This window comes from Somniosus microcephalus, chromosome 12, assembly GCF_052327205.1.
Source record: "Somniosus microcephalus isolate GS21.2 chromosome 12, FLI_Smic_1.0, whole genome shotgun sequence".
NCBI lineage: Eukaryota > Metazoa > Chordata > Chondrichthyes > Squaliformes > Somniosidae > Somniosus > Somniosus microcephalus.
In genome coordinates this window covers 17,572,328-17,585,505 of record NC_140998.1, presented here as the reverse complement: position 1 = coordinate 17,585,505, position 13,178 = coordinate 17,572,328, and the positions used below count along the sequence as shown (strand labels likewise).

The 13,178-nt window shown below is 44.9% G+C and overlaps 1 pseudogene; it reads left to right on the top strand.

Annotated features, from left to right (window-relative positions):
• Positions 1-13,178, top strand: part of LOC147109053 (autophagy-related protein 2 homolog B-like) — a 131,323-nt pseudogene that overhangs the window by 84,491 nt on the left and 33,654 nt on the right.

Here is a 13,178-nt window from a genome sequence, read left to right as displayed (position 1 = left end):
CTTCCAAAATTCCCTAGATTCTAGAGCGATCCCAGCAGATTGGAAGGTAGCAAATGTAACCCTGCTATTCAAGAAAGGAGGGAGAGAGAAAACAGGCCAGTTAGCCTGATATCAGTTGTTGGGAAAATACTGGAATCCATTATTAAGGAAGTGGTAACAGGGCATTTAGAAAATCATAATATGATTACGCAGAGTCAACATGGTTTTATGAAAGGGTAATAGTGTTTAACAAATTGATTAGAATTTTTTGAGGATGTAACTAGCGGGGTAGATAAAGGAGAACCAGTGGATGTAGTATATTTGGATTTCCAAAAGGCATTCAATAAGGTGCCACATAAAAGGTAGTTACGCAAGATAATGACACATGGGGTTGGGGATAATATAATGGCCCAGAAATTCGGGTCGAGGGCTTTCCGCGGGTGCAAGCCCCCGACCTGCACTTCCCTTGCGCGCCGGCCGTTGAGCTGTGGGCCCGCGTGGAATTCCGATTCTGGGCCTCCTCCAACTGCCGGCGCGCAGTGCTTGCGTATCCCAGGGCGCAGTTAGTTCGATGCGTCCCCTGGGATCACGTGGGCCATGGAGAGCCAATGGTAGCAGGGAATGCTTCATTCATAAGTTTGTCAAAACTTATAAATACTACGGGCCCCAAAACATCACTCAATCTTCAAATAAATTTTAAAAAAAATAAACTTACCTTGCTTTAAAGTATTTAAAAATAATAAACCTGTGGAAAAAATATTTTAATTTTAATTAATTCACCACTTACCTTGTAAAAAGCAGGCCTTACGCCTGCTTTTTAAACGTGTAACTTCTGGAGACTTACCCTCCTGGGAAAACCTGCAAAAAAAACCTAAGTTTGATGCGCACGCGCAGCCTCTCCTGCGCACGCATTTGAACTCTGAACCCCTTCTTTCAGGGGAACGGAAGTGCCGGTTTCCCACGCATGCGCAGTGCATGCAGGAAACCGGCACTTCCATTGGGCTTACGGGTGAGTACCCGGTGCGTACTCAACCGTGGAGACCCGAATTTCTGGGCCATTAGCATGGATAGAGGATTGGTTAACTGACAGAAAACAGAATAGGGATCAATGGGTCATTTTCAGGTTGGCAGGCTGTAATTAGTGGGGTGCGGCAAGGATCAGAGCTTGGGGCTCAGTTATTTACAATTTATATCAATGACCTAGATGAAGGGACCGAGTGCGATGTATCCAAGTTTGCTGACGATGCAAAGCTAGGTGGGAAAGTAAGCTGTGCGGAGGTCGCAAAGGGATATTGACAGGTTAAGTGAGTGGGCAATAAGGGGGCAGATTGAGTATAATGTGAGGTTATTCACTTTGGTAGGAAGAATAGAAAAACAGAATATTTTTTAAATGGTGACAAACTATTAAATGTTGGTGTTCAGAGAGATTTAGGTGTCCTCATACAGGAAAGTTAGCATGCAGGTACAGCAAGCAATTAGGTAGGCAAATTGCATGTTGGTCTTTATTGCAAGGAGGTTGGAATACATGAGTAAGGAAGTCTTGCTACAATTGTACAGGCTTTGGTGAGACCACACCTGGAATACTGTGCATAATTTGGGTTTTCTTATCAACAAAGGTTCACGCGATTGATCCCTGGGATGAGAGGGCTGTCCTATGAGGAGAGATTGAGTAGATTGGGCCGATACTCTCTGGAGTTTAGAAGAATGAGAGGTGAACTCATTGAAACATAAGATTCTGAGGGGGTTTGACAGGGTAGATGCTGAGAGGTTGTTTCCCCCTGGCTGGGGAGTCTAGAACTAGGGGGCATAGTCTCAGGATAAGGGGTCGGCCATTTAGGACTAAGACAAGAGGAATTTCTTCACTCAGGGTTATGAATCATTGAAATTCTCTGCCCCAGAGGGCTGTGGATCCTCAGTTGTTGAGTATATTCAAAGCTGTGGTCGATAGATTTTTGGATTCATGGGGAATTAAGGGATATGGGGATCAGGCGTGAAAGTGGAGTTGAGGTCGAAGATCAGCCATGATTTTATTGAATGACGGAGCAGGCTCGAGGGGCCGAATGGCCTGCTCCAGCTCCTATCTCTTATGTTCTTGTGTTCTGCCAGCTTCAGCAGTTATCTGTTGCCACTCCTCACGCCCTTACTGTGCACGGTCCCCCAGCTCAGCTTTGGCTTTTCTCCAACTAGAATCTATTCCCATCATCAGTATTCAGCCATACGGCACCACATGCCCTGTTGCCATTATCTTGCCACAGCACATTCTGTATAAGTTGTTTGTATTGCCCGAATCCTGCATGTACATTACATTACTGCCACCCAGAGGCAACACTGATTACTAGCAAGGCAACACTTGGACAGGTGCAAGGCAATGGATGGCCATCGGCGTGGCATTTGCATTGCTAGTCAGTGCGGCCAAGAAAGCATCTGAGCAGTTCCTCCCCACCTTTGTGACCAGATGTTATGTGTGGGGTCAGTTCGTGAAAGATTTTCCCCTCGCATTTTCTTCTCCCTTCCTCCTTTGGCCTCTTTCACCACAACAGCACAGCTTGGATGGAGAATTTGGGTGCCTGGGGGGCCAGGGGTTCAGACTCACATAGAATCATACAGCACAGAAGGAGGCCATTCGGCCCAACGTGTCTGTACCGGCTCTTTGGAAGAGCTGGCTAATTAGTCCCACTCCCCCTGCTCTTTCCCCATAACCCTGAAAATTTCTCCCTTCAAGTAGTTATCCAATTCCCTTTTGAAATTTACTATTTAATCTGCTTCCACTGCCCTTTCAAGCAGCGCATTCCAGATATTATGTTGGTCAAAGAGCAAGCAGAGGCACAATGGGTCAAATGGTCTCCTTCTGTGCTATATTCTTCTACGATTTGGGAGGGGAGTAGGTTCTGCTAGATTTTGTCCATTACATCAGTTTTGCACTCGAGCTTAAATCAGATACATAAGAACATAAGAACATAAGAAATAGGAGCAGGAGTAGGCCAATCGGCCCCTCGAGCCTGCTCCGCCATTCAATAAGATCATGGCTGATCTGATCCTAACCGCCAATCCACTATCACAGAACCATCTCCTGAATCTAACAGAATTAGACACACGAAATAGGAGCAGGATCAGGCTACACGGCCCCTGGGCCCGCTCCGCTACCCACAGGGCCATGACCGATCCGAACCTAGACTCATGTCCAAATTCCTGCCCGCTCCCCGTAACCCTTAATTCCCTTTACTTCTAGGAAACTGTCTATTTCTGTTTTAAATTTATGTAATGATGTAGCTTCTACAGCTTTTTGGGGCAGCATATTCCATGGACCTACCACCCTCTGAGTGAAGTAGTTCCTCCTCATCTCAGTTTTGAAAGAGCAGCCCCTTATTCTAAGACTATGCCCCCTAGTTCTAGTTTCACCCATCATCGGGAACATCTTCCCTGCATCCACGCGATCCAACCCCTTCACAATCTTATATGTTTCAATAAGATCGCCTCTCATTCTTCTGAACTCCAATGAGTAGAGTCCCAATCTACTCAACCTCTCCTCATGTGTCCATCCCCTCATCCCCGGGATTAACCGAGTGAACCTTCTTTGTACTGACTCGAGAGCAAGTATGTCTTTTCTTAAGTATGGACACCAAAACTGTACGCAGTATTCCAGGTGCGGTCTCACCAATACCTTGTACAACTGAAGCAATACCTCCCTATTTTTATATTCTATCCCCCTAGCAATGAAAGCCAACATTCCATTGGCCTTCTTAATCACTTGCTGCACCTGCATACTAACCTTTTGAGTTTCGTGCACCAGGACCCCCAGATCCCTTTGTACTTCAGTACTTTCCAGTTTCTTGCCATTAAGATAATAACTTGCTCTACGATTTTTCCTGCCAAAGTGCATAACCTCACACTTTCCAGTATTGTATTCCATCTGCCAAATCTCTGCCCACTTACTTAGCCTGTCGATGTCCCCTTGCAGGTTTTTTATGTCCTCCTCACTCACTACTTTCCCTCCCATCTTAGTATCATCTGCAAACTTGGATATGTTACACTCGGTCCCCTCCTCCAAATCGTTAATATAGATTGTAAAGAGTTGGGGACCCAGCACTGACCCCTGCGGAACACCACTAGTTACTGATTGCCAGTCTGAGAATGAACCATTTATCCCAACTCTCTGCCTTCTGTTAGATAGCCAATCCTCTATCCATGCCAGAATATTACCCCCAATCCGTGATTTTTTTATCTTAAGCAATAATCTTTTGTGTGGCACCTTGTCAAATGCCTTTTGGAAGTCTAAATACACTACGTCCACTGGTTCCCCTCTATCCACCCTATACGTTACTTCCTCAAAGAACTCCAGCAAATTTGTCAAACATGACTTCCCCTTCATAAAACCATGCTGACTTTGTCCTATTAAATTATGATTATCCAAATGTCCTGTTACTGTCTCCTTAATAATGGACTCCAAAATTTTACCTACCACAGATGTTAGGCTAACCGGTCTATAGTTTCCAGCCTTCTGTCTACTGCCCTTTTTAAATAAGGGTGTTACATTAGCAGTTTTCCAGTCTGCCGGGACCTTTGCCGAGTCCAGGGAGTTTTGGAAAATGATTACCAATGCATCCACAATCCCTACCGCCACTTCCCTCAAGACCCTAGGATGTAAGCCATCAGGTCCAGGTGATTTATCCGCCTTGAGTCCCATTATTTTACCGAGTACCATTTCCTTAGTGATTTTGATCGTGTTTAGCTCCTCCCCCCCTTTAGCCCCCTGTTTGTCCGGTGTTGGGATATTCTTAGTGTCTTCTACTGTAAAGACTGATGTAAAATATTCATTCAGTGTTTTTGCCATCTCCATATTTCCCACCATTAATTTCCCGGTCTCATCCTCTAAGGGACCAACATTTACTTTAGCCACCCTTTTTCTTTTTATATAACTATAAAAACTCTTACTATCTGTTTTTATATTTTTTGCTAATTTACTTTCATAATCTATCTTCCCTTTCTTAATCAATCTTTTAGTTATTTTTTGCTGTCTTTTAAAGTTTTCCCAATCCTCTATCCTCCCACTAGATTTGGCTACCTTATATGCCCTTGTTTTTAGTCGAATACTATCCTTAATTTCTTTACTTAGCCACGGATGGCTGTCTTTTCTTTTACACCCTTTTCTTCTCAGTGGAATATATATTTTTTGGAAGTTGTAAAATAACTCCTTAAATGTACACCACTGATCATGTATTGTCTTACCCTTTAATCTATTTTCCCAATCCACTCTACTCAATTCCGCTCTCATACCTTCATAGTCTCCTTTATTCAAGCTTAGCACGCTTGTTTGAGATCCAACCTTCTCACCCTCTAATTGAATATGGAATTCAACCATGTTATGGTCACTCATTCCAAGGGGATCCTTTACTAGGACATTTTTAATTAATCCCGTCTCGTTACACAGGACCAGATCTAAGGTTGCTTGCCCCCTGGTCGGTTCAGTTACATACTGCTCAAGAAACCCATCCCTAATACACTCAATGAACTCATCCTCAAGGCAGCCCTGCTCAATTTGATTTGTCCAATTAATATGATAGTTAAAATCCCCCATACATAGGGAATCACCTCATGAAATTGTAGTCTGATTTTTAATTCGGGTACGGACTAGATACATTTCAATGAGGGGGAAAGGAAGAGCATCCAAAGCTAGAGCTCCCTGGATGTCTAATGAAATTGAGATTAAAATGAAAAGAAAAAGGAGGATTATGAATAAATGTCGGGTTAATAATATGGTAGGGAACCAGCTGTACACAGAAAGTAAAGAGGAGAATTGAAAAAGGAAATAAGAGGGACAAAGAGAGAGTATGAGAATAGATCAGCAGCTAACATAGCAGAACTCAAAAGTTTTTTATAAACATATAAATAGTGAAAGGCTAGTCAAAGGAAGGGTGGGCCGATTAGGGACCGAAAAGGGAAATCTTCTTGTGGCGGCAGAGGGCATGGCTGAGGCACTAAATGAGGACTTTGCTTCTGTCTTCACTGGAGAAGAGGATGCTGCCAGTGTAGCAGTAAAGGAGGAGATAATAGCGATATTGGATAGGATAAAAATAGATAAAGAGGTGGTACTTAAACAGTTGTCAGTGCTCAAAGTAGAAAAGTCATCTGGTCCGGATGGGATGCATCCTAGGTTACTGAGGGAAGTAAGGGTGCAAATAGTGGGTGCTCCGGCAACAATCAATCTTCCTTTTACCCATGTCTGGTCTTCAGGGATCTACGATGACCTCATTCAGGAACGAGAGCCGGCCCGCTCCGACCTTTTCCTCTTCCCTGATGAGAGTGGAGGTTCTTCGCAGGAGCAGAGCCCAAGTTCCACCATGATCCTCCCTGAGCATCAGGTGGCCTACACCGCCTTCCTCAGTGAGCATCCCGAGAGTGAGGACTTCTGCATCCTGGAGGCGCCAAAGATGGCGGTCACAGTAAGTGCTGAAAGGGGAAAAAAGCTGCTGGTGCCTGAAGGAAATGAAAAGGTTTCGATCAGATTTCAGTGTAAGGTGGCAAAATGAAATCAGTGGGTAATTGCACGGTCCGTTGGGTAACCGAGAAACTCCCAGATTCCATCCCTCATTGTGGCTCAGTGGGTCGCACTCTTGCTTCTGAGTCAGAAGGTCGTGGGTTCAAGCCCCACTCCAGAGACTTGAGCCTATAATCCAGGCTGACACTCCCAGTGCAATACTGCGGGAATAACAACAGAAAATGCTGGAAAAACTCAGCAGGCCAGGCAACATCCGTGGAGAGAAGTTAGAGTCGACGTTTCGGGTCTAACCCTTTTTCAAAACTGGAAAGGAAATGAAACAGATCGAAAGGCAGGGCTGCGATAGAACAAAAGAAGTGAAGAGACATTAAGAGGTATTCAAAACCAGACGAGATGGTGATAGGACAGTGGAGACAAAAGACGGCTCAGATTAGGTGTGAAGTGTACTGGCAGAATGAGAGACAGCCGCCATGTGGGAGAGAGAAAAAAAAAAGGAAGGGGGGGGAGGGATAAACCAAAACAAAGGGGTGGATAAAAAAATATAAGTAAAAATGTAATAGGGGCCGAGGTTATGATCTGAAATTGTTGAACTCGATACTGAGTCCGGAAGGCTGCAAAGTGCCTAATTGGAAGATGAGGTGCTGTTCCTCGAGTTTACGTTGAGCTTCCGTGGAACAATGCAAGAGGCCAAGGACGGTGAGGTGCGAGTGGGAATGGGGCAGTGAATTAAAGTGACAGGCGACCGGAAGCTCGGGGTCACCCTTACGGATTGAACGGAGGTGTTCCGCAAAGTGATCACCCAATCTGCGTTTGGTCTCCCCAATGTAGAGGAGACCGCACCGTGAGCAGCGAATACAGTATACTAGATTGCAAGAAGTATAAGTGAATCGCTGTTTCACCTGGAAGGGGTGTTTGGGGCCCTGGACAGTGGGAACGAGGGAGGTATAGGGGCAGGTGTTACATCTCCTGCGTTTGCACGGGAAGGTGCCAGGCAAAGGGGAAGGGGTGCTGGGGGTGATAGAGGAGTGGACTAGGGTGTTTTGGAGGGAGCGGTCCCTACGGAATGCTGAAAGGGGAGAGGAGGGTGCTTTGTGCATTGAGTGCTGCTGGAGTTTTGGTAAGTGGGAGAAAAATCATTTAAGTGTACTTTGTGAATTTTAGTGTGTTAAGAAATCAATTATTTGAAGTAAGTTTAATTTTTAAGGGTATATTAAACTATTGGGCAGTTTAAACCGGAAGTAGAATCCGGGTATAAAAGGGGAGGGGCTAGTGCTGTGCACGGAGTGCTTTGTGCATTGAGTGCTGCTGGAGTTTTGGTAAGTGGGAGAAAAATCATTTAAGTGTATTTTGTGAATTTTAGTGTGTTAAGAAGTCAATTATTTGAAGGGGAGGGGCTAGTGCTGTGCACGGAGTACTTTGTGCATTGAGTGCTGCTGGAGTTTTGGTAAGTGGGAGAGTTCGGGCAAGTGGGAGGTGAGGGTGTGTTTTTTGCTCTGCTTTTCCCCCCACTCCCAGGCTTAGACAGCACTGCGGAGGCGGAGCAGCGAGACGAGTCAACCAAACAGGCCCCACAGACAGTATTCAAGGAGGAGGTTGGTGATCAGCTGGTTGGTTGGTTTTCTTCCTTCTCTTCTCTTTTATACCTTTAAGTTGGTAAGTCCTATTGAATAGTGGTGTGATATTATCATCTATATCCGGGCAGGGTCTTCATAACTAATAATAAGAAATTTAATTAATTATATAGAATGGAGCAGGTGATGTGTTACTGTTGCGAGATGTGGGAGCCGGTGGACCCCATTGAGGCTCATGGTGATTACATCTGCGACAAGTGTTTGCTGCTAGAGGAACTCAAGTTCCATGTTATGGAGCTTGAGACCGAGCTTCAGACACTGCGACACATCAGGGAGGGGGAGAAGTTCCTGGACTCTATGTTTCAGGAGATGGTCACACCTATGAAGTTAATTACTGCAGATGTAGTCCATGGTCAGGGACAGGATGGTGTGACTACGAGTGAGGAAGGTACAGGGATCCAGGATGTAGTGTTGAAGGAGACGCAGCCCTTGCTCTTGTCCAGCAGGATTGAGGTTTTTACTCCCTGTGAGGGCAGGAGCGGGGACTGCAGGGAGGATGAGCAACCTGGCCACAGCACCGTGGTACAGGGGGCCATTCAAGTGGAGGGAGTAAAAAGAAATGTTGTAGTGGTAGGGGATAGTATCATTAGGGGGGTAGATAGGGTTCTCTGCAGTCAAGAGCGGGAGTCCCGAAGGCTGTGTTGCCTGCCTGGTGCCAGGGTTAAGGACATCTCTTCTGGGCTGGAAAGAAACTTGGAGTGGGAGGGGGAGGATCCAGTTGTCGTGGTCTATGTTGGTACAAACGACATAGATAGGACAAGGAAGACGGTTCTGTTAAAGGAGTATGAGCAGCTAGGGGTCAAATTAAAAAACAGAACCTCAAGCGTAATAATCTTTGGGTTATTACCTGAGCCACGAGCGAATTTGGCTAGGATAAATAAAATTAAAGAGTTAAATGCGTGGCTCAAAGACTGGTGTGGGAGAAATGGGTTTTGCTTCTTGGGACACTGGCACCAGTACTGGAACAGGAGGGAGCTGTTCCGTTGGGACGGACTCCACTTGGCCAGTGCTGGGACTAGAGTCCTGGCGAATCATATAACTAGGGCTGTAGAGAGGGCTTTAAACTAATTAGTGGGGGGGAGGTTTCTAGAGAGCAAATAATAGAAATGACAACAGAGAAGGTCATAGACTTAGGTAGCAGTGGGGGAATTAAAAAACAGAACGTGTCAGGAAGGGACAGAAGGTATGGAGTAAAAAGTAAAGTACTAAAAAGGGAAAAAACAGGAACTAAGTGTTACAAAACATATTTGAAAGTTCTTTATCTGAATGCACGTAGCATTCGTAACAAAATGAATGAGTTAACGGCACAAATAATGACATATGGGTATGATCTTGTGGCCATTACAGAAACATGGCTGCAGGGTGACCATGACTGGGAATTAAACATACCAGGTTATTTAACAATCAGGAAGGACAGGCAGGAAGGGAGAGGAGGTGGGGTGGCTATGTTAATAAAGGAAGGAATCACTATAATACAGAGAAATGATATTGGGTCAAAGGAGCAGGATAGTGAAACAGTTTGGGTGGAGATAAGGAATAATAAGGGGAAAAAAATACTAGTGGGTGTAGTCTATAGGCCTCCGAACAGTTGCAACTCTGTTGGACGGAGTATTAATCAGGAAATAGTTGAGGCTTGTATTAAGGGAACAGCTATAATTATGGGGGATTTTAATTATCATATTAACTGGACAAATGAAATTGGGCAGAGCAGCCTTGAGGATGAGTTCATTGAGTGTATTAGGGATGGGTTTCTTGAGCAGTATGTAACTGAACCGACCAGGGGGCAAGCAACCTTAGATTTGGTCCTGTGTAATGAGACAGGATTAATTAAAAATGTCCTAGTAAAGGGTCCCCTTGGAATGAGTGACCATAACATGGTTGAATTCCATATTCAATTAGAGGGTGAGAAGGTTGGATCTCAAACAAGCGTGCTGAGCTTGAATAAAGGAGACTATGAAGGTATGAGAGCGGAATTGATTAGAGTGGACTGGGAAAATAGATTAAAGGGTAAGACGGTACATGATCAGTGGTGTACATTTAAGGAGTCATTTTACAACTTCCAAAAAATATATATTCCACTGAGGAAAAAAGGGTGTAAAAGAAAAGATAGCCATCCGTGGCTAAGTAAAGTAATTAAGGATAGTATCCGACTAAAAACAAGGGCATATAAGGTAGCCAAATCTAGTGGGAGGATGGAAGATTGGGAAGTCTTTAAAAGACAGCAAAAAATAACTAAAAGATTGATTAAGAAAGGGAAGATAGATTATGAAAGTATTAGCAAAAAATATAAAAACAGACAGCAAAAGTTTCTATCGTTATATAAAAAGAAAAAGGGTGGCTAAAGTAAATGCTGGTCCCTTAGAGGATGAGACCGGGAAATTAATGGTGGGAAACATGGAGATGGCAAAAACACTGAACAATTATTTTGTATCAGTCTTTACAGTAGAGGACACTAAGAATATCCCAACACTGGACAAACAGGGGGCTCTAGGGGGGGAGGAGCTAAATACGATTAAAATCACTAAGGAAGTGGTACTTGGTAAAATAATGGGACTCAAGGCGGATAAATCCCCTGGACCTGATGGCTTGCATCCTAGGGTCTTGAGGGAAGTGGCGGTAGGGATTGTGGATGCATTGGTAATAATTTTCCAAAACTCACTGGACTCAGCAAAGGTCCCGGCAGATTGGAAAACTGCTAATGTAACACCCTTATTTAAAAAGGGTAGTAGGCAGAAGGCTGGGAACTATAGACCTGTTAGCCTAACATCTGTGGTTGGTAAAATGTTAGAGTCCATTATTAAGGAGACAGTAACGGGACATTTGGATAAACATAATTTAATAGGACAAACTCAGCATGGTTTCATGAAGGGGAAGTCATGTTTGACAAATTTGCTTGAGTTCTTTGAGGATGTAACATACAGGGTGGATAAAGGGGAACCAGTGGACGTAGTGTATTTAGACTTCCAAAAGGCATTTGACAAGGTGCCACACAAAAAATTATTGCTCAAGATAAAAAATCACGGGATTGGGGGTAATATTCTGGCGTGGGTGGAGGATTGGCTCTCTAACAGAAAGCAGAGAGTTGGGATAAATGGTTCGTTCTCAGATTGGCAACCAGTAACTAGTGGTGTTCCGCAGGGGTCAGTGCTGGGTCCCCAACTCTTTACAATCTATATTAACGATTTGGAGGAGGGGACCGAGTGTAACATATCAAAGTTTGCAGATGATACAAAGATGGGACGGAAAGTAGTGAGTGAGGAGGACATAAAAAACCTGCAAAGGGACATAGACAGGCTAAGTAAGTGGGCAGAGATTTGGCAGATGGAATACAATACTGGAAAGTGTGAGGTTATGCACTTTGGCAGGAAAAATCATGGAGCAAGTTATTATCTTAATGGCAAGAAACTGGAAAGTACTGTAGTACAAAGGGATCTGGGGGTCCTGGTGCACGAAACTCAAAAAGTTAGTATGCAGGTGCAGCAAGTGATCAAGAAGGCCAATGGAATGTTGGCTTTTATTGCTAGGGGGATGGAATATAAAAACAGGGAGGTATTGCTGCAGTTGTACAAGGTATTGGTGAGACCGCACCTGGAATACTGCATACAGTTTTGGTGTCCATACTTAAGAAAAGACATACTTGCTCTCGAGTCAGTACAAAGAAGGTTCACTCGGTTAATCCCGGGGATGAGGGGGTGGTCATATGAGGAGAGGTTGAGTACATTGGGACTCTACTCATTGGAGTTCAGAAGAATGAGAGGCGATCTTATTGAAACATATAAGATTGTGAAGGGGCTTGGTCGGGTGGATGCGGTGAGGATGTTCCCAATGAAGGGTGAAACTAGAACTAGGGGGCATAATCTTAGAATAAGGGGCTGCTCTTTCAAAACTGAGATGAGGAGAAACTTCTTCACTCAGAGGGTGGTAGGTTTGTGGAATTTGCTGCCCCAGAAAGCTGTGGAAGCTACATCATTAAATAAATTTAAAACAGAAATAGATAGTTTCCTAGAAGTAAAGGGAATTAAGGGTTACGGGGAGCGGGCAGGAAATTGGACATAAGTCTAGGTTCGGAATGGTCATGGCCCTGTGGGTAGTAGAGTGGGCCCAGGGGCCGTGTAGCCTGGTTCTGCTCCTACTGTGTTCTAATTCTGTGTTAGATTTCAGGAGATGGTTTTATTCCTGTTCCTGGCTGGGGTGGAGATCGCCTTTACAGAAGGTAAGTACTGTAGAAAATATAGGGACAGAGTGATCTCCTGGAAGAATTTCGATCGCCTAGATGGGTCGGAGAGGAATTTCCCAGATTTTTTTCTCCCAAATTGGCCATTGGGTCTTTATCTGGTTTTTAGCCTCTCCCGGGAGATCACATAGGTTCGGGTGGATGCAGAGTGATAGAAGATTTGAGGTTAGGATCAGATCAGCCATGATCTTATTGAATGGTGGAGCAGGCTCGAGGGGCCGATTGGCCTACTCCTGCTCCTATTTCTTATGTTCTTATGCGTTTGGTGGTGGGATCACTTTGGAGGTAGCGGAAATGGCGGAGGATGATCCGTTGAATGTGGAGGCTGGTGGGGTGAAAGGTGAGGACAAGGGGAACCCTATCGTGGTTCTGGGAGGGAGGGGCAGGGGTGAAGGCAGAAGTGTGGGAGATAGAACGGACATGGTCGAGGGCCATGTCAACCACGGTAGAGGGGAATCCTCGGTTGAGGAAAAAGGAAGACATGTCGGAAGCACTGGTGTGGAAGGTGGCATCGTTGGAGCAGATGCGGCAGAGACGGAGAAACTGGGAGAATGGAATGGAGTCCTTACAGGAGGCGGGGCGGGAGAAGTGTAGTACAGGTAGCTGTGGGAGTCAGTGGGCTTGTAGTGAATATTGGTCGATAACCTATCCCCAGAGATGGAGACGGAGAAGTCGAGGAAGGGAAGGGAAGAGTCAGAGATGGACCATGTGAAGGTGAGGGAAGGGTGGAAATTGGAGGCAAAGTGAATGAAATTGTCTAGTTCAGGGCGAGAGCAGGAAACGGCACCTCACCGTCCTTGGCCTCTTGCATTGTTCCACGGAAGCTCAACGTAAACTC